Here is a 22,665-nt window from a genome sequence, read left to right as displayed (position 1 = left end):
CTATCTCCTATCTATCTATCTATCTATCTATCTATCTCCTATCTATCTATCTATCTATCTATCTCCTATCTATCTATCTATCTATCTCCTATCTATCTATCTATCTATCTATCTATCTATCTATCTATCTATCTATCTATCTATCTCCTATCTATCTATCTATCTATCTCCTATCTATCTATCTATCTATCTATCTATCTCCTATCTATCTATCTATCTATCTATCTATCTATCTATCTCCTATCTATCTATCTATCTATCTATCTATCTATCTATCTCATATCTATCTATCTATCTCCTATCTATCTATCTATCTCATATCTATCTATCTCATATCTCTCTATCTCATATCTATCTATCTCCTATCTATCTCCTATCTATCTCCTATCTATCTATCTATCTATCTATCTCCTATCTATCTATCTATCTATCTATCTATCTATCTATCTATCTATCTATCATATCTATCTATCTATCTATCTATCTATCTATCTCATATCTATCTATCTATCTTTCTATCTATCTATCTATCTCATATCTATCTATCTATCTATCTATCTATCTCATATCTATCTATCTCATATCTATCTATCTATCTCCTATCTATCTCCTATCTATCTCCTATCTATCTATCTATCTATCTATCTATCTCATATCTCTCTATCTCATATCTATCTATCTATCTCCTATCTATCTCCTATCTATCTCCTATCTATCTATCTATCTATCTATCTATCTCCTATCTATCTATCTATCTATCTATCTATCTATCTATCTATCTATCTATCTATCATATCTATCTATCTATCTATCTATCTATCTATCTATCTATCTCATATCTATCTATCTATCTTTCTATCTATCTATCTATCTCATATCTATCTATCTATCTATCTATCTCATATCTATCTATCTATCTATCTATCTCATATCTATCTATCTATCTATCTCATATCTATCTATCTATCTATCTATCTATCTCATATCTATCTATCTATCTATCTATCTCATATCTATCTATCTCATATCTATCTATCTATCTATCTATCTATCTCATATCTATCTATCTATCTATCTATCTATCTATCTCATATCTATCTATCTATCTATCTATCTATCTCATATCTATCTATCTATCTATCTATCTCATATCTATCTATCTCATATCTATCTATCTATCTATCTATCTATCTCCTATCTATCTATCTCATATCTATCTATCTATCTATCTATCTATCTATCTATCTCATATCTATCTATCTATCTATCTATCTCATATCTATCTATCTATCTATCTATCTATCTATCTATCTATCTATCTACTTTGGAGGACTTGAGGCCTTGTCCTATTGAGCCTGCACCCACAGCAAACCGTTTTTATCGTGTGCTGTTTGGACTTTCCTTGTGTATTTATCTATCTATCATCTATATATCTATCTATCTCATATCTCTCTATCTCCTATCTATCTATCTATCTATCTATCTCATATCTATCTATCTATCTCATATCTATCTATCTATCTATTTATCTATCTATCTATCTATCTATCTATCTATTTATCTATCTATCTATCTATCTATCTATCTATCTCCTATCTATCTATCTATCTATCTCCTATCTATCTATCTATCTATCTATCTATCTATCTATCTCATATCTATCTATCTATCTATCTCCTATCTATCTATCTATCTATCTATCTATCTATTTATCTATCTATCTATCTTATACATATCTATCATAGTTGCATTTGTTTCTTTCTTGGAAGTATAACATTGTTGCTGAATTTGTGCGGCCGCTGTGACTTCTTCCTATTATCCATGACCTCGGATGGGGTTGTTACTTCGGAGACCTGTAGAATTTGTGCTGTTTCCTCTGTATATCTGTATCTATGACAGGCAGTGCTGATGTCTCTGTGTCTTTCCTGCAGGTAGACTTCCACAATTAGAAGAGAACAATCGCCTCTGGTGAATGGGTTACTCCTGAATTCTGCAAAGGAAAGGTAAAAGTTTTAGAGCCTGAATGTAGTTGTGTGAATTATTAAATGCTCATGTATTACATTTTCTGATTTAGTATTTTATTAATTCGTCTGTGGCAGCGATGTAACGCGGTACATAATTTACTGATACATTGTAACGTCTGTCGTTCACTGAGAATGACGCCTGGAGTGTAGGGGGATGGGGAGTGGCAATGTTCTTTCCGGCTCCAGGGACCCCTATATCCCAACATATTAGGATTATTCCAGCTCTTTGATAGGCCACTTCCATAATTTGTGTTCCTTGTAGCATTTGCATATGAGCTGCAATTAGGATTTAACTAAACTGGACTCAGGGCCTGGGGACACGATCCGTCAGGCATCCGGCAGTGCATCCCCGGACCACTTACCAGGGGCCATGGCAAAGCCCTGCAGGGACCGTGCATCCCCAGGCCCCTGAACCTCATGGGCCCCATGGCGGTTGTTACGCCACTGGTTCTGACATCAGTAGACACTCATGGAGTGTTTCCTAGTGAGCAGGAGAAGATTGATAGATATTAGATAGATAGTTATGAGATGATAGATAGAAACATATGAGATAGATGATGATGAGAAGCCCCAGTAAGAACTTCGGTTCAGACCCCCCACATACCTAAACTTTTACTGCCACCCTCGTCCATCACATTACATTTTATAATACAAATATATGGCCCACAGACATATACAAACAGCTCCATACTGTTCTGAAGCCTCTACTGTGTTATTTTAGCTGTGTGCTTAGGGACATTGGAGGAGATTTATTGTACCTCTCTTAGAGCAGAACTGTTCTAGTTACCCATGGCAACCAATCAGAGCTCAGCTTTCATTTTCCCACAGCGGTTTATATTATTAAAGCTGATAAATGATGATAAATCTCCCCCATTGTCTTTTTCGGAAATAGAAGCCTCGGCCCAGAGCATCTGGAAGAGGTTTTCATCCAGGATATCTCTGTACTTGGTCGCATTCATCCTTCCATTACACCCAGTGGTCCTGCTCCTCCCCCCATAGACTGATGCTGCCCCCTATGTGTCTCTGCTGGGAGTGTATTTGGCAGGTGACGAGCAGCGCCTGGTTTTCTCCACATATACCGTTTAGAGTTAACACCAACAAATTAAATTTTGGTATTATCAGATCAGAGAATCTTATTTCTCATAGTCAGGGAGTCCTTCATGTTTTTTGCACGCTGTATGCAGCTTTTATATGTCTTGCATAAAGCCCTGACTGCTGGAGGCTGCATTGATGGGTGACTTTGTGGAAATCTTTCCCTACTGCATCTCTGGAGCTCAGCCCCAGGGATCTTGGGGTTCTCCTTTACCTCTCTTCTCCCATGATTGCTTAGTTTGGGTGGACGGCAAGGTCATGGAAGAGTTGTGGTCATCCAAAACTTCTTCCATTTAAGGATTATGGAGGCCACTGTGCTCTTAGGAACCTTTTTGTGCTCTTTTGTAACTTTGGCCAGATCTGTGCCTTTTGCCATAATTCTCTGAGGTCCTTGGGCAGTTTCTTAGATCTCATAATTTTCTCACGTGCTCTGATGTGCACTGTGAGCTGTGAGGTCTTATATAGACAGGTGAGTGTGTCCAATTAGTTTAATTAGGCACAGCTGGACTCCAATCAAGGAGTAGAACCATCTCAAGGAGGATCAGAACAAAATGGACAGCATGTGAGTTAAATATAAGTGTCACAGCAAAGGGTCTAAATACTTATGACCATGAGATATTTCAGCTTTTCCCGTTAATAAATTAGCAAAATTATGTACATTTCCGTTTCTTTTCTGGCACGATGCAGTGCAGAGTGTGCGTTAATCGGCCAAAAAATTAACTTTTTTGAGCTTACCAATTGGCTTCAATGAAACAAAGAGTGATTTTATGTACAGGCAGTCCCCGGGTTACGTACAGGATAGGTTCTGTAGGTTTGTTCTTAAGTTGAGTTTGTATCTAACCCCAGTCAAAATTTTTTTGGTCTCTGTGACAATTGGATTTTAAAAATGTTGGATTGTCATAAGAACCAGGAGTAACAATAAATCTTAATTATAGGCACCATTGATAACTGCTATAGCTGATTATTGTAGCCTAGGACTAAACGACAGTACATTACCAAAATCCAGAGGTCCGTTTGTAACTAGGGGTCGTATGTAAGTCAGGTGTTCTTAAGTAGGGGACCGCCTGTATTTGGTATCTTGATGTGAAACATCATTCTTACCAGTTCTATTACTTTCGCCATAGTAGTCTTTGGTCTCGTAGCTTACCCTATCTTTCTCGGTGGCAGACCTGGCCAGCCACAAGAAAAATTATATGACCAGGCTGGGGGGGGGTATGGTATATAGCCAGTACAGATAAGAGTGGTGGTCGATCTAATGAATCTCCTCTGGTGGCCCAAGAAGCCCCAATCTGACCCTGAATCTACCATAGACATCCATCCCATTGTGCCTGTTTCTTGTACAGTTAGTAGCCATTAGTTCGGAGATGGGAACCGTTGTCCGTCGTAGAATAAGCCCCATTCTCCCGGGCTCTTCCACTCAAGGCTCTGAATACATGAATGCCTACGACGTCCTCTATCACTGTTTGATGAGAGATGTCGACAAGGATTCATCCCTTTTATTTTTGGTATTTATCCCCCCTCTAGGACAAGGCAACTACAGTAAAAAAGCTGGATAATTGCGTTTTAATTGGACTGCGCCCGCTGAAAGCCTTGCCTTTTTAGTTCCCATGGTCGGCCAGATAAGTTTCTTGCATAATGACAATTACCAGAAATAAAGAATATGCAAAATAGACGACAAGCGCGGCTCAAGCGGGATCCGCTCTTTGTGAGTAAAACAATGAACTTCCAGTCCTGACTGCCTCTCGCGGCTCATTTCCTCGCTTCATAGTAACATTAGCATAGAAGATTTTTTCCTTCGCGGCCTGGCTTCTTTCAAGGCCGACATTCAAAAGCTTAGAACTTTTTTTTTTTCCCTCCAAATATCTCTAAAATGATTTTTTTTTTCTTTTTTTTTAATCTAATTTTAATTCATATATACCATAATATTAGTTTTTACTTTTGTATGTGATTTAGGGAAAATAGTTGATGGGGCGTCGAAGGGCGTTTTGTTTATTATTTTCCTTCGTTTATCGATTCCCAGGATAATTAATCAGTCAAAACCTTTTAAGTTGTCAAGTTCAACAAAAGTTATCCCCGGGTTCTCGCTGCTCTGCACAGAAGCTCTTTGTGAGCAGATAATCTTCTCAACCAATCTGTATCTCCGAGATTTTTAGATTTTTGTCAACACTGCAAATAGATGTTTTGGTCAAGAATAGTTTCAGGGGCTTTTTGTTATTATTAGTTCGTTCGATTTTTTGGTTTTACAAAAAAATTACTAAAATGTTGCAATATTTTTGGCTTATTACAGAAGAATTGGGTTTTGGGGAACCATAAATCTTCTTCTAATTTATGAGGATGGCCTGCACTGGACCTGGTGACCCTAATGGGCCCCAGAGAGCACCTTGGCTCAATGTAATCAGAAGAGGTCCAAGGGGTATGACCAGATGTGGGTTATAATATAGGCGGTATTGGTGACATAAGCCTTCTAGGGGGGCCATAACCACACCCAAATTTTATACTAAGAATGACCATCACCTGTGAAATCTTTGTACATCTATGACTTCTCTGAATACATATGCATACATTTCAGGATCTTTGAATGTCCTTCTCCAAGACGCTTGATTCTAGTACCATAGGTAAGAAGATTATTCCAGACTTGTAGAGACTATAATATTTATACTGCCCAGGGCCCATTGTAGTCTTAATCCACCACTGGGTATGACCAACATAATTCGATGGCATATTTTAACTCTGTTGGGTCTGAGTGCTAAGAGTCCCACCCCAGTGACTCCCTCTGCTTATGAGAACTTCAGGGGCACTGATCAGTTGTTGGCCCACAAGAGGACTGAGCCACAATCACCTAGTTCTGCGTAGGGATGGAGAACCATACCTGAAGGTTTCACTACCACTATCACTTGGACTATACAAAGCATGGGACCATCTTGCATTTCTAAGCTATTTTTGCAGCTGTTTGTTGAATAGGCTTGGCTTTGGCCCCCACCAATCACATATTTATGGTCCCTTGTAAGGATAGCCCATTAAGATACATTTGTGGACATCCTCTTAAAGTCCAATGTCCATCATTTAAAGGAATTGGTGTTCAAGCATAGACATTGTTGTTCCAATCAACACCTATAAATACAGTGATCTCTATGGCACATACTAAATCTAATGTACAATATTTTTTACATGTTTGTGTATTGATCTGATTCAGATAATGTTCTTGAAGAATGTCCTCCTTAATGAGGTCTTCTGGGATAGTCTATCTATGCTACAACCCTTCCATTTTTGAGGCATCATGAGAGCCTTCTGAAATTCCTCAGAGTTGGATAATCTCTTCACGATATCACTATTGTGGGAGTCTCTAATGGTTCATTGAATGTCCTACTGGGTGATTTTAGGGAATATGTTGGTTTTTTCTTTCCTTGAAACTTAAAGCAAACTTTAATTCATGAAGCTATAACCTCATTTTTGTATTTTGTTAGCCTGTTATGCTGATCTTATTAGGAGAATGTTTTTCTTGAATGTCATCTGTAAAAAACTAAATCTGCCCGTATGGCCATTCCATGTTTTGGTGCTCCAATGCTCCACAGAGTAGATATCACAATAGGGTTGTGACTTCATGGATCTTTATTGCATGCTCTCTTGGATGATTCAAGGGCATAGGTTGGTTTTTGCTTGCTGTGAAACCTAAAGATTACTCACTGAGGCACCGATTCTTGACATATGATTAGAATGATGAGGTTAACTTTTGCTACAACCCTTCAATGTTTTGGTGCCTCGTGAAGAACAATAAGGCTCCTCAGAGTTTCAGAAGCTCTTCAGGACATCACCATTGCATGGTAACGTCATAGTTCTTCATTGAGGGCACTACTGGGTAATTCAAAGGCATAGGTTAGCTTGTGCTTACTGTAGGCAGTTTCTGAGGCTCTTCTCAATAATGATCCTTGTATTCAAACATCTGATGTCTTCTTTTGCATTTGGAAAGCTTGTTATACTTATTAGGCGAATGTTCTTCAGGAATGTCTACCCTACATCTATGATATACTATATCTAATAGTACATGCATTCTGTGTGTTGGGGTATCATGGGAGCCTCATGAAGAAATATGGGGCTTGAGTTGAAGAAGCTCATCAATATATCACCAATGAGTAGTCCATGGTTCTTCATTGAGGGAACAACTGGGTAAGAGTTGGTTTTTGCTTGCAGTGAGATCTAAGGGACAACACTGAGGCTCTTCTAAATAAATCTCCTTCAATTCTTACCGTTTAATAGCTTGTTTTACTGTTCTTATTAGAAGCATGTGCTTCAGGAACACCTTTATTAGAAGCATGTGCTTCAGGAACACCTTTATTAGATGCATGTGCTTCAGGAACATCTACAGAAATAATGGTTATCTGTTATAGACAACCTCTACTACAATCCTTGTAGGCCACATACCACACGAAGATATTCCCATTGTGTGAGAACTTCTTCCTTGAGGGTACTACAGCCCCCACTGCAGTTTTGGGGCATCAGAGGAGCCTCTTGAAGAACAATATCATAAGTTTCAGAAGTTCATTAATATATAGCCGTTGTGTGGTTTCTTTATTGAGGTTACTATTGGGTAATTCAAGGATGTAGGATGGCTTATTTGCTTGCCATGAAACCTAAAGAACACTCGATGAGGCTCTTCTAAATACATCTTTTTTTTCATTCAATAGCTTGTTTTTCTGTTTAACTGTAAATCTCGATGACATTGAAGAGCTCTTGGAGAGACTTGTGGATGTTATTATTACCACGGGTATTAGTATTTTCATGTATTGTCGATGAAGCACGTCAGAAGATATTTCCACTTGACACGGCTTCGTAGGCCTTCTCGTGTGAAATTATGATTAGTTGATATCATCAACAGATCTCTTCTTTCGCTGATATTGGGGTTGTAGTGATTTACATCTAAAGTCAAAGCAGACAGAGGGAGATTAATTATCGCTGCCTTCGCAGACCAAAAAAAAAAAAAAAGAAAATTGAAAGACCGAGAAGCCCTTGAATTTGGCTTCTTAATTTGTCCATCAGTTGGAAAGTGCCAAGAGAGGGGGAAAAAAATCACAGCAGGATTAAAGACTCAGTCATTACAGATCTGGCTGCAGGACAAAACATGTTTCTGCAACACTCTGGGAAGCTTTCAAAGTCTTCCAATGTCTGGGGAGAGTGGCAGTGAGGAGAATGGGATGGCAATCTTGTCCATCGGATGAAGATGTAATCATGAGATGGCTTGACACGTTCCTGGCCCGAGAAGCCAAGTTCTGCATAGTGTCACCACTCGGTCTTGGTGAGGACGCACATTGATCAAAGAACTTGATAGGATCCAACACTTAGGGTTTAGACAAAGGGAACTTTCTGTGGCTCAGTTGCGAAGGTTGGCAGTCTGTAAAGAGGACTTTTCCTTTTCCGTTAGCCTAGAAAATCGCAGAATTATATTGTGTGTTATTCTTATTATTATTGTGGTTATTATTTGATGGGATGCAAAAAGAGGCAAGAAGGATATTATATTTTTACTGTCTACTGTTAAAGGGGTATTCTCATCCAAAATATATGTCATAAATATGTAAGAGATGGGAGTTTTAACTCTGGCCCTCATTGTGCTGCTGGACCAAATATCCAAGGCTCAACTAGTTTTGACTCAACCATGAGGAGCACCATGTCTTTGTGGCCACCTGTTGATTCAAGACAGGTCCAGGTTCAATATGTGGGATTTGTATGAGATATTCTGTGGCTATCTGCCACAGAATGAAAATACCTTTTAGGTCACAACTTGGCCGATAGCTACTCCCCTCAAATTCCGACCCCACTACAAGACACCAATGAGGGCGCCGTACGTCTCTAAAGAACATAGGATCAGGCACTCTGATATTAATGTGCCGGAAATTGGGTCAATATCCAATACACAACCAGCCGGTCACCCTTAAAAGTGATATTCCCTTGTCTGACCTTAGTCTAATGTTTATTGCATTTACCATCCAGGACAAAATTTTAGTTTTTATAGATATCTTTGGTATTTTTAAAGTAGCAATCCTTTAGATGAAGACCAAACATAAATGATATAGAGGAAAGATTGAGAGATATATCATATAGGACAATGATACTATGACAGAATGGGGCAGATTTACTTACCCGGTCCTGTCGCGATCCCGACGAGGATTCGGGTCTGCCGCGATTCACTAAGGTTGTGCGTCCAATTTCCTGCATGTGTCGCTTCCGTGCTACTATACACCTGAGTTCACCTTCTTCTTCTTAGTGCATGTAAGTGCTTGATCTTGCGACACAATTTCGTTTTTATATTCCACGGTTTGTCCGAATCCGTTGGGTTGTCCAACAGCATGGCCCCCGATTTCTGTCGCATGCAAGCCGGTGTGCCATAATCCGATTGCATGCGCCAAAAACCCGGGGCAATTCAGGGCAAATCGGGAATATTCGGGAAACCTGGCAGAATCACGGTCCGCGGACCCTTAGTAAATGAGCCCCAATATGTGTAGCCTACATTAATACATTTCATACATCCATTACTAGGGAAAATTTTCTACCACTTTTGCTCCGTTACCTTTAAGAAGAAGACTTCATGCCTTGATAAAGCCTTTTCTTGCAGATATAATTTCTGTCCTGTGCACTCCAGTAATGAAGTCACTAATAGGGTAGGCTTCTGCCACGATTGTGTTTCTGAAGAAGCTGAATATCCCACAGGGGCCCTTCCTGACTCTTTTCCAGGCTAGGGAAAATTCCTTATTAACCAATGTAATGGACATTTTATGTCATGAACCAGCTAGACCTCACATGTAGCGAACCGGTGAGGCAGACAAGGCATCACAGCCGGAGAAAAACACAACCCTTGATATATATATATAGATTTAAAATAACCAACACATGTCAGCTGTCACAGTACAGGAACATAATACCTGCTCTATCTACTCTATAATGTAAGCCCTAGAGTATAATAAAAAAAAGACAATATCTGAAATGTCAAAGTGTAAAAAACACAATAGAAGTTTTACTAAAAATACAAAAAAAAAAAAAAAAGAAATACGGTACCACATTTACTAAAAGAAACCTAAAGAATGAACTAAAAAAATAAAAAAAATAAAAAATAGATGAAAATAAGATGTTTATATGAGAGCGAAGCATAAAAATTATTGGGGCTGATTTACTAAAGGCCCGGTGGACCGCACTTTCATAAGACATCCCAGCGATTTCCATTTTGCGCTGCTGGGACAGGGATTTAAAAGAGTTTTTGGCACACGCGATCAGATTTTGGCACAATCCCGCCGGTTTTCATGTGGGCCACCCGACCATCTGACGGATTCGGACAAACCGCGGTCCAGATCGGGGAAGTGACACATGCAGGATATCGGGCACACGATCTTCAAGAATCGCGGCAGAGTTCATCCTCGTCAGACAGTCCGGATCGGGGATCACGCAGGGACCGGGTAAGTAAATGTGCCCCATTATATTCTACCCATATTGTTTAGAAATCTAAATGGTGATACAGTATGTGTCATCTAACACCTACAGTATTTAGGTGCAGCATCACATGTCGTCCACCATTGCCGCAACACAGCGCCAGCAGGAACTGAGACCCCCATGGCTCTGATCCCTGAGTTCCCACTAACAAGTTTGACACTATTTTGGAAAGGATGAGTTACTGTAGACCCACTGAATAACTCAAAGCGCGTGGAGCATACATTTAATAGACAATTTGGTATTACCATTCACTATGTAAGAAAGGGGTGTGTCCAATGGACTGACATTGGGTAGTGTCAGAGTTTTACACCCACTCATCATACATTTGTCAAATAGAAAGTGAGATCTTTCCTTCAATACTGATGGAGCTGTGGGTGTTCCCCTCCGTCTTTACACTCTGATATAGTCTACAGTCTAATTGCAGGCTCTGCTCTCTATGCTCTCCTCCATCTTCATACTCTTATACGGACCATGTGATCTCTCCTTCGATACAGATTGTGCAGTGGGTACTCTCCTCCCTCATTACATTCTTAAAGAGTATGTGTTATCTTTCCCTTTATGCAGACTCTTTACGATGTGATCTAAATGCAGACTCTGATATCTATCCTTTCCTCCATCTTCATATTGAAATACAAACCATGTGATTTCTCCTTCAATACAGAATGTGCAATTGGTGCTCTCCTCCTTCTGTACACTCTGATACAGTCTGTGTTATCTCTCCCTTTATGGAGACTCTGTAGTAGGTGCTCTCTTCCCTCTTTGTGCATACAATCTAAATGCAGACACTGATATCTATGTTCTCCTCCATCTTCATGCTGTAATACAGACCATGTGATTTCTCCTTCAGTACAGAATGTGAAGTTGGTGCTCTCCTCCTTCTGTACACTCTGATACAGTCTGTGTTATCTCCCCGTTTATGGAGACTCTGTAGTAGGTGCTCTCTTCCCTCTTTGTGCATACAATCTATACTCTGATATATATGCCCTCCACCATCTTCATGCTGTAATACAGAGCTTGTGATTTCTCCTTCAGTACAGAATGTGAAGTTGGTGCTCTCCTCCTTCTGTACACTCTGATACAGTCTGTGTTATCTCTCCCTTTATGGACACTCTGTAGTAGGTGCTCTCTTCCCTCTTTGTGCATACAATCTAAATGCAGACTCAGATATCTATGTTCTACTCCATCTTCATACTGTAATACAGACCATGTGATTTCTCCTTCAGTACAGAATGTGAAGTTGGTGCTCTCCTCCTTCTGTACACTGTGATACCGTCTGTGTGTGATCTCTCCCTCCATGCAGACTCTACTTCGTCTATACACTCCTTTGCAGTCTATTATACGCTCTCCTTTTATGCAGACACTGCTGTGGGTACTCTCCTCCCTCTTTACACTCTGATATTGTCTGCAATCTCAATTCAGACTGTGTTGTTGTTACCATTGAACTCTGAAACTCTCTTTTGTTATTTCTCCCTCTAGGCCGACTCTTCTAACTATACTCTCCTCCATCTTCATACTGTCATACAGACCATGTGATTTCTCCTTCAATACAGATTAAGCAGTTGATGCTCTCCTCTGTCTTTACACTATATTATAGACCACAGGATCTCTCCTTCAATACAGATTCTACTTTCAGTGTTCTCCTCCCTCTTTACACTGTGCTACAGTCTGTGCAATCTATTCCTCCATGCAGACTCTGCTCTCCTGCCACTTTACACTCTGCTATGCTCTGTGATGTACAACCCTCTTACTTCAGGTATCTTTTATTAATCTGGACAATGTGCTTCCTTGAAAGAAGCAAGGGCCAGAACAGAAAGTGCAGGTTTTTGTTAAAAAAGGAGGAACAATAAAAAAATACAGAACTCCAGAAAATGCTAGCAAACTCCAAAGAAGTCTTATAGCAAACACTGGAAGGTGTGTAATTGGACATGCCCCTGATTTCTAGACAAACCAGGCTAGAAGGAGAGCAATATGACTGGAGGAGGCAATGTGTCCATTACAGCTAGCTTAACCGTCTGCAACCAAGAGCAAAGTCAACAGGAGACAGACAGGTGTGGTAGAAATCAATTAAGACATTCAAGAGTGAAATAAAGCAGTTTCAGACTAGTGCAGGACAGAATGCAAACTAAGTAAGCCTGATCAGATGGCGCTGAAGCCTGATCATACTTGCCAGAACAGAAAGTGCAGGTTTTTGTTAAAAAAGGAGGCACAATATCACCGTGTCAGTATCATCTGCACCGTTGGCTTTGTTAAAAAAAAACTTGCATAGTCTCTACAGCAGCAAAATAGTAGGAATTAGTGCATATCTTAAGGTTTATGGTCCGGATTTTAAATAAAAAATGCAAATTTGACCCCAAAATGGTCAAAAAGTTTAAACTTTTCACAATACCATAATTTTAAATCAATGCTATAGTGTATGATTGAAATTGGTAACCCAAGATAAGTTTTTTTATTATCGACTCAATTCCGCGAATACAAAACTGCCCGACTACAGATATCCGTCCAACACATAAAACTTGCCGAATCTACCTCCACCACATTGGATGAGTTCATAGAAGCATATTGATGGTAATCTTGATTTTTGTTAGACCCACTCGTCTTGAAATCCCTTCTCAGCAAATAGGCTAGCATTCAGCGCTGCCATATCTCACCTTGCATGTAATAGTTTTTCATCAATCCCTTGAGTGGCGAATTGAGATGAAATGACTTGAACAAGCCGGAGCCGCTTTAAATCTTCCTAGGGCTATATATTTTTTTCCGTGAGGTCAAGATGTCTAGTTAAAGAGGATTTGAGGGTGGCAGATTCCAGAGCCTCCAGGCTTTCCATTTTTATCTATACTTCAAGTATTAAAGGTGGAGAGACAGAAGTATTTGAAGTAATCTCCAAATACATTGTCATCCGTATATTGTATATTTTTTATCACGGATTTCAGGTCTGAAGAAACTTTGGACTTTTGACCATTGACAGTTTCTGGCAATTCAGTTGTAGAAAGTATTTTTTTTCCCAGTTGGACTGTCACCTTTCTAGGGTCACATCCCAAACTTCATCTTAAGACACTACTCAAAGACTGTAAGTGACAACTGATCGACATTCCCTTTCTGTACCGATTTAAAAATACAGAGAAAAAAAAAGGACACAGAAGAAGGGTCGTACAAATACGGGTCAAAACTAAGAGGTTAAACGGATGGTGAGAAGACAATCAAGGGTGAGAAGATAAAAGAATACAGAAGTCCTGAAAATGCTTTCAAACTCCAAAGAAGTCTTATAGTAAGCACTGGGAAGTGTGTGATTGGACTAGCCCCGGATTTCCAGACAAACCAGGCTAACAGGAGAAGAGTATGAGTGGAAGAGACATGTGTCCATTAAAGCTAGCTTAACTGTCTGCAACCAAGAACAAAGTCAACAGGAGACAGACATGTGTGGTAGAAATCAATTCAAACATCCACGAGTGAAATAAAGCAGTTTCAGACTAGTGCAGGACAGTATGCAAACTAAGTACAGATTCGTGTTAAGCAGCCTGATCAGCTGGCGCTGAAGCCGGATCATACAATAATAATAATCTTTATTTATATAGCGCCATCAAATTCTGTAGCGTTTTACAAATTAAATGGAAGAAGCATCACAAAATCTCCCCCAAAAAACAGTACTATTTATACCGGATATAACAAACCCTCTGTATCTAACTACCATCTACAACCTGTTTTTTCTCATTTCAAAATACTTGTATTTTCAATTTCATCTTTCTAAAGAGTGAACACAATGGAGGGGCACATTTACTAAGGACCTTTCACCTGTTTTCTGACATACGTTGCACATTCTTTAAGGAGTAAACTGCTTGCACAGGTATTTAAAATGTGTCTGTGCCACTATTATTGTGTTGCACGTGACCCTTTTGTGACGCAGCTGCTCTAGTCACAATGCGACACAAACTAGGGGGCGTTCCGGCGCGTGTGCCACAGTTAACATGAAAAGTCTGTTGCACGCCCTATGTTAAAGGTGCACCACAAAAAAGTTGGTGAACTCTGTCGGGCCAGTGCAGGAAAGCTTTAGATTCACGATTTCTGGTGCACGTTTTTAATGAATCTGTCGCACCCAAAATAGCACTTACATGCACCAGGAAGAAGGTGAACTCCTGCGGACCTGAGCGGGGGAAGCGACACATGCAGGATATCGGGCACACGATCTTAGTGAATCGCACCAGACTGCTTGATCGTCGAACACTTGGTACCTCATAAACTCAAGCAGCCAGGTAAGTAAATGTGCCCCAATGAGTCTTAGTCTCAAAAATTGGAAAATCTAAATATTTTTCCAAACAAAAATGTCAAAGGTTTCACCACAAAAGAACTACCACTTTTGGGAATCCCTTCTTCATGTGGTGGGCTTGCTCGAATGTTCGAGAAGGGTAATGATAGTCACCCAACAATTCCTACCAGGCAATGGGATAGATTAGTTTAATAATTTTTTATAAACTTTTTTACTACATGTTTACATTTTGTGTCAACATCTGCTGCTGACTTTATTGCTCAAATTTTCCTCCCCGCCGCACATATCTAGCAAATTTAATTTCCACCCAGAGTCATCAAAGGCACCAGCTGCGTCTCTCAAAAGACTTATAGACCCAGCGATAAACCTAACACATGGCGGGGGAACCTTTCTCAAATCAGCTTTTCCAAAAACTGCAGCTGAGTTGTGTCAAGTTTTTGTTTTGTTTTTTTCTCTTCTCCTCGCAAGTTGATTTGATTCTTGTCAGAAAGAAAGAAAGACGACAACACCTTCTCGACAAGACCTCTAACAAGCCGAGTCCTACCACCCGTCTGCTCATTATTTACTGATTGAACGGTGGCTTGGGTTATAAAACTTCAGAAAATCCCCTTCCCCCCCCCCCCTCGAACAAAAAAGTTTTACAGAACAGATTTCACAACAAAAGTAAGACACAGGGAAGAACAAACTTTCTGTTCAGTGGAGGTTGTCCAAAAGGAGAAATAACATGGAGACGGAGCGGAACTCAACGCTCAAGCTGAACACTTGAGGAGGTTCTAAGTGGAGAATATTCAAGAATTTTTTTTTCTCTTTTCCTTTTCGAGAATGACACCTGACACTGTCAAAGTGTGTGTCCCGGCTGTGCTAAGTGAAGTGACATTGCGGCACAGCAGGCTCCGGCTAAATAGGAAGGCCTGGCCTCTTCAAAAATAAATGACACAGTTATACAGCGGGGTTGAAAAGTGTGAAAAACATGTTTTTCTTCTATTTTCTATATTTTTCTGCTGCCGACTTCATCTTGTAAAGGACAAAGCTGTGACTTTGCATTCGTTAACAACCTTCTTAACCCCCTTTTTTAATGCCTGGGTGATGCTAGGTGACCTGGCATTTCCGACTGCTAGATTTCCAGTCATGTGATTATTTGGTTGACATTTTGTGCCGTTGTAATAGGGGGAAAAAAAAAAAGCTTTTGTGAGATTTTTTTTTTTTCTTTTTGTCGGTTTTGTTTGTTTCTTAGGTCATTATTCATGGACAATAGGGAGAATTTTCGAAAATTATTGATAATGGCAAAATGTATTTGTAGACAAGTAGAACCACCTGTAGCACCTGTACCTTCCGATGAGGTAGTCCGTCACCACCTCATCGGATGTCATTTACTGCTCTTCCCTGACAACATACATCTACTTCTGTACATGTTATTAATGGGTTATCAAATAGACAAAACCTGATAAGAAGACAATTAGGGACAGATGGACATTATAGAAGGAGGTCCTATGTTTGGGTCCACCACCGATGACTACTTTGCATGAGTTCCTGCTCTCATGGACTCATCCTTACAATGTTGCAATACTATATTTTTCACGATATATCCTCCATGAAAAATGCCTCCCCTTATTTGCATAAAAAATCTTAAAGGACTTTTCTATTAAGGGGACCCATGCCTTCTACACCAAGTCCTTTGGGTGCAATAAACTTCACCGTTGTATTCCAATTGCCCTGGTTCACTGGCTAGTTGTTTGTTACAGTACATTACTTCTCCCATTCGAGACCTCAACTACATCTTTGTATCTCATCTCTGACAGGCTCCAGCCAGTTATCTTTACATTATTCGTAATGGTGAATGTTCAATGTTCGCAACAAGGGGAAAAATGTTTCTATCACATATATTCACAGTGTGAGACCTGCTGTGTAGTTGCTGCAGTACCAGAATGCTTGGCGCGCCCCCCCTGATTTGTGCGAGACAAACATCCATTGATTTGTGGTTCAAACAAGAGAAGAGCTTTGCAATTCTGTTAGTGAGGCCGTGCAATTAGGGAAGCCACTTTAAGTATGAATACGATCCCACAGGACTCCTTTCAGTTCACTTGTGCCTCGGCCTTTGCATGTAATAATTGGGAGTAATTAAGCATTTGCATCTGATGGTAATGTTTGTGCAATATTGTCTTCAAGGAATCCATTAAACATTGATAATCTCTCGTCCACCAGCCATCCGAACGGGACGGAGCGGCCTTTTTATTGGCAAAATAGTTTTATAATTGATTTTGCCGCCTTGACAATAGTCGGATGAATACAGATTATGATTCCGGCCACATTCGGATGCTCTTTTTTTTTTTTTTGTTTTTTTATGGAAAATGCTGTAAAAATAGATGATAGCGGAAATTCAATAGCGATTTTTTTTATTCGGGAGAGAGAGAAAGGCTGCAAATTTGCAGATTATAACAAAGACAAATGCAAAAGGTTTGGATAGAACAAGGAGGCTGGAAAATCCGTCCTTTGTCATTTAGAAGGATGGATCGGCAAGTACAATTCAGCACTTAAAAGTGCCGGATCATGAACTTTAGCTGCAGAGACCCCCAGGCTGAATCCATGATGAAGTATCCGGCTCCGGCACAAGCCGCCTCCTCATAGCTCTCTCCGTGCATCTTCCATAAATGAGGCCGGTTTCTATGGCCCCTGGATAGTGGTGTAGTATCAAGGCAGGGCAGGAGCGGAGGCCTCGGGGGCGGCTATTAGTTGGTGGTCTCTATATGGGAAGTATACAGGAGCCCCTCATTACCATATTTTCAAAAACCTAAATGATCCTTTCTGCTTTGTTAAATTGACCTCCAGACATCGACCTGGGCATAAATGGTCAATTATACACCACACATTACACTATAGCTCTATACTCATGTGTCAGTAGTTGTGAAAATGTAATACAGAAGACACTGTTAGCTATTGTCCCTGGAGAGAAGTGTAATCAGACCTTTGTGTTTGTTTGTTAGTAGCAGCAGGACTGTGAAATATGGATTTATATTCCAGGATTTTAGCTCTACCAAGTGAACAAGGGACATGTCCTCACACTTCTGTGCTCAGTGCTTTTTGGATTTACCAAGCGAACTAGGGGTGTGTGCTCTGTGCTCTTTGCAGCCAGTGTTTGGTATCGTCCCTGAAGAGAAATATAACTATACTTTTGTGTTTGTTAGTAGCAGCAGGACTGGGAAATATGGATTTATATTCCAGGATTTTAGCTTTAGCAAGTGAACTAGGGGTGTGTCCTCACACTGCTGTGCTCTGTGCTCTTTGAAGCCAGTGTTTGGTATCGTCCCTGGAGAGAAATCTAACTATACCTTTGTATTTGTTTGTTTGTAGCAGCATGACTGTAAAATATGGATTTATATTCCAGGATTTTAGTTTTACCAAGTGAACTAGGGACATGTCCTTACACTGCTGTGCTCTGTGCTTCTTGCAGCTAGTGTTAGGCATCTTCCTTGGAAAGAATTGTAATTTAAGCTTTGTGTTTGTTTGTTAATAGCAGCTGGACTGGGAAATATGGATTTATATTCCAGGATTTTAGCTTTACCAAGTGAACTAGGGACATGTCCTCACACTGCTGTGCTCTGTGCTTCTTGCAGCTAATGTTAGGTATCGTACCTGGAGAGAAATATAACTATACCTTTGTGTTTGTATGTTAGTAGCAGCAGGACTGTAAAATATGGATTTATATTCCAGGATTTTAGCTTTACCAAGTGAACTAGGGGTGTGTCCTCACACTGCTGTGCTCTTTGCAGCTAGTATAGTATAGAAAGTTGAATGGCTCACCTCCAATACAGACGATAACGTGCTCTGGAAGTGTGTCCGGACCTTGACAAGTACAGTATGATGAATCGAAGAATGTAAATCACTCCAGATTTGATGTTGTCTTATCCAAGCTTTATTCACAAATTGTAGAAGTTTCACAATAAAATTTCATACTCGAGGTGTCACCATTCCAACTCGTGAGGGATCTAACCTCGTTTTGAGTGTTTAAAACACTCTTAATTATGGAATGCTAGTGTTAGGTATTGTCCCTGGAGAGAAATGTAATTATACCTTTGTGTTTGTTTGTTAGTAGCAGCTGGACTGTGAAATATAGATTTGTATTCCAGGATTGTAGCATTTTCAAATGCACTGGGGGCATGTCCTCACACTGCTGTGCTCTTTGCAGCCAGTGTTAGGTATCTTCCCTGGAGAGATGTATAATCAGACCTTTGTGTTTGTTTGTTAGTAGCAGCAGGACCGTGATATACAGATTTATATTCCTGCATTATAGCTTCTACAGGTGTACTGATGTCCCAGTGTCCTCACACTGCTGCGCTTTCATCTCTCTGCAGATAGTGTTAGCAATTTTTCCTGGAGAGATGTGTTATCACACATTTGTGTTTGTTTGTTAGTATCTGCAGGACTGTGAACTACGGATTTATATAAGAGGATTGTAGTGTGTTAGCTGTGTGTCCTCACACTTCAGCTTTCTTACCTCTTGTCTCTGCTCCAGATAAGCCAAGTAACAGGCTTTTGGTTCATTGACAAAACAGTCACTTAGAGAAAAGGGGAGGAGCTGTGAAAAAGTTAAATACAGAGAACTTAGAACACAGCAGTGTGAGGACCTTTCTCCAGTGCTCTTCTTAAAGCTTCAATCCTGGGATATAAATGTAATGCTCAGAGTTAAAAACACAGAAGTGTGAGGGCAAGCTACATTACTGGAATATCGCTTCATTTTCACAGTCCTGCTGCTACTTACAAGATACACAAAGGCATGATTACACATCTCTCCAGGGACTACAGTGATGATGATTCCCTTTTAGTTTTATACAGTTCTCATTGATTTCAGTAGGAGATTTCAGAACTTTTGGTCCCTCCAGTGGGGAGTGCAGTACAGTTGTGGGGATCTTGACCACCCTAGGCTCCCCATACTCACACCAAAGAGGTCCTCTTGTCAGACACAGCACCTATATGGATGTGGTCCCACTGTAATAGCAGTCTACTGTATGGCACTATAGGTCAGGGTGCACGGGTAAGATCAACCTAAGAACCAAGCATGTCACCATCTAAGATAGCCCCTTCCATATGCCCTACAGGGGCACTTGGGCAGGGTCCCCTAATTCTAAGCTGATGGCCCTTTAAGTCTCCCTCCCAATAAGTGAAGTATTTAGCAGCCTGCACTTTGTAACGTCTTCCAATTAGACATCTGAGTGCAGCCGGATGTCTCGTCCCCGGTATCGGAGCTGCCACATTGTGTCGGATACAAATAAAATGGAGAGAATTAAGATTGTTTCTCCCGCATTATGACAGATCAGCAGATTCATTTTGCTGAATTGTAAGATGATTGAAAGGGAATCCGGAATTTGTCCTTTTATACTAAGTCTAATTATTGAGATAATATGCAGAACTTCTGCATAGTAGCCAGAAATTCAGAGAGGGGGGAAAATACAACTCCCTGTCACCCCGGACTCTATAATCCAGCATTAGGAAATTGTTCCTGGCTTCCATTTCCTCCTACAAGGTAGACCAGGTGTCGAGTCCATAGACTTTGTCATCTGCTTCCAGTTACTGATCGGCATCTATGGGCTCTATGAGCCAACTTCGCCCAAAGGTTGTTGTCTGAGCAAAACTTCCTAGCTAAAAAACTTCTAGAGTTGTGCTAAAGAGTTCTCTGCGTTAATCCGTATATTTCTCTACTGGTGACCTTCTGTCTACTGGTGACCTTCTGGCCATGTCCACTTCATCTTAGACCTCCATACTGCTTGACGGACACTTCCAAATCCCAAACCCAAACAAGAATTCCCGATAAGAAGACTCTATACTACTCTTTCCAACAAACCTTTGAGAAGTTTAGTAAAAGTTAAGGTAGTTATGATTGACGTTGGAAAAATTTTTAAAACATTAATCAGTCAAACCATGACTTGTGGGTACCTCAGAACCCCAACCTCTATAAATGGAGCCCTAATGCTTATGACAAGAGGATCTCCAAACTTGACAACCTTCTAACTTTAACGTATGACATGGAGAACTTTTGTCATGAAGGAGTTCACAGTTTGGAGTTCTTGGCTTTCCTTGACATGACCCAAGGTTTGATGAGGCAGAGTTGTTAAAAAGTTACCCAACGTCCACCTTATCTACTCAAGTATCTGATTATCATTAGTTGGTTTTCAATTTCAGTTGGAAGCTTGGCAAAGTTTAGGTATTCCGAGCACTGGAATTCCGGGGCCCTTTCGAGGGCAGTATATACTAGTATTTGCCTTGGATTCTCAATATTTAGATGGAAATTCTAGTTATGGAGTTAAAGGAAACCTACCATGAGGAAGTAGATTGGTTGGTAGATTTCTTCTGCCTTTGCTGTAATTTAATGATCCTGGAACCTAAATTGTTAAAAACTTTATTTTAGTAATATGTAAATTAACTTCAGAGGCTTGTCTCCCAATGTCCAGTCAGGCAAGTACACACCCCAGTAGCCTCTGCAGATAATTTACATATTACTTAAAGAGGACCTGTCACCACAAATTAGTGCCCCCATCCAAACATACCTAATGAATCTACTTCCCGGCCTTTTTCTAATGCTGCCCATTTCAAAGTCCTGGCATTAATCAAACTTTAGTAATCGGCGCTATAGCATATGACAAATAACATACTTGGGGCCACATTTATCACTTGTTTTTTCTGTTGTTTTTGCGCCTTTTCGTTTAGGCGCACCATTTTTGCGATTAAACGTCAAATTAGCCGCGCAGCTAAAATAACCACCTTTCCCTCATCTATCGTTCAATTCCAGATGTTTTGCTGCGCCTAATGATATTCATCACGTGCGACTTTTGCATTTAGGCGCAAAAACGGGCGCAAAAACACTCCAGCCCGAAGGTGGCGTTATCTGAGAAGAAAGCACTGAGCCCCTTTGCAGAAGAGCTCATTTCTACCAGCAGAGCTCAGCCAGACACTGGAACATATAATAGATACAATTAGATACATTACAGACAGGAGCTGCAGACTCTATTTACAGTTCATCACCTTCTATTTACAAAATATTCTGCAAAACCTGAGCTCACAGCAAGAGCAAGAGAAGTTTGCACAAGTTTGCAGATACTACAAACAAGTGTCCCCCATGTAATTCTGCACAGTGTCTGAGGGGGATACAGTGCAGAATTACAGGGGTGCAGCAGGAGACCAGCACTGGGGGATCCCCTCTAGGAGAAGCCCCTGCTGAGGAGGTCACTGGGTGCAGGGTGTCCCACACCTGGGTGCTGCTGTGAGTGTTATCTCCATTCTGGGCTGTGGGAGAAGCAGAGAGGAGCTTGTAGCAGGATCACATGTAAGTGCCCAAATCTAACATTGCGCCTAAACTGCGCCTAAACTGTGTTAAAGTAAAGTGATTAATAAGAGGCAGAAAATATACTTATCACAGTTGGTTGTAGCTTGTGATAATTCTGGCAAAACAGTGCGCCCGAATTTAGGCGCAACTACTACACTTAGGCGCACAAAAGTGATAAATGTGGCCCTTGATGTCCGATCGACGGACAAGCAGTCCGGCTTATTCATTAGGGGGCCGTCCAGGCACTCCTCTTCTCCGCAAGCCGCCACTCCCCCGTGCTCTAATCGTCACGATGCGCATGCGCACTAAGTGCCGAGAGCATGAAGACTGCAGCGCTTGCGCACTAGATGCCAGGATCGCCGGCATCTAGTGCATAGGAAAAGAACTTGTGCCCGGGGGAGTGGTGGCCTGTGGAGAAGAGGAGTGCCTGGACGGCCCCCTAATGAATAAGCCGGACTGCTTGTCCGTCGATCGGACATCAAGTATGTTATTTGTCATAT

General features: G+C 40.6%; 1 protein-coding gene across 8 annotated transcripts in view; it reads left to right on the top strand.

The window, feature by feature from the left end:
- The window catches only part of TENM4 (teneurin transmembrane protein 4), a 907,493-nt gene that overhangs the window by 440,026 nt on the left and 444,802 nt on the right, over window positions 1–22,665 (top strand). For all 8 annotated transcript variants that reach the window (XM_072133988.1, XM_072133989.1, XM_072133990.1 and 5 more), the window contains exon 4: window positions 1,932–2,003. The gene's annotated coding sequence lies outside the window, so the exon portion shown is untranslated. The remainder of the gene's footprint in view (window positions 1–1,931; window positions 2,004–22,665) is intronic.

The sequence above is a fragment of the Engystomops pustulosus genome, chromosome 2 (genome assembly GCF_040894005.1).
Source record: "Engystomops pustulosus chromosome 2, aEngPut4.maternal, whole genome shotgun sequence".
NCBI lineage: Eukaryota > Metazoa > Chordata > Amphibia > Anura > Leptodactylidae > Engystomops > Engystomops pustulosus.
This window is presented reverse-complemented; position numbering and strand designations above follow the sequence as displayed.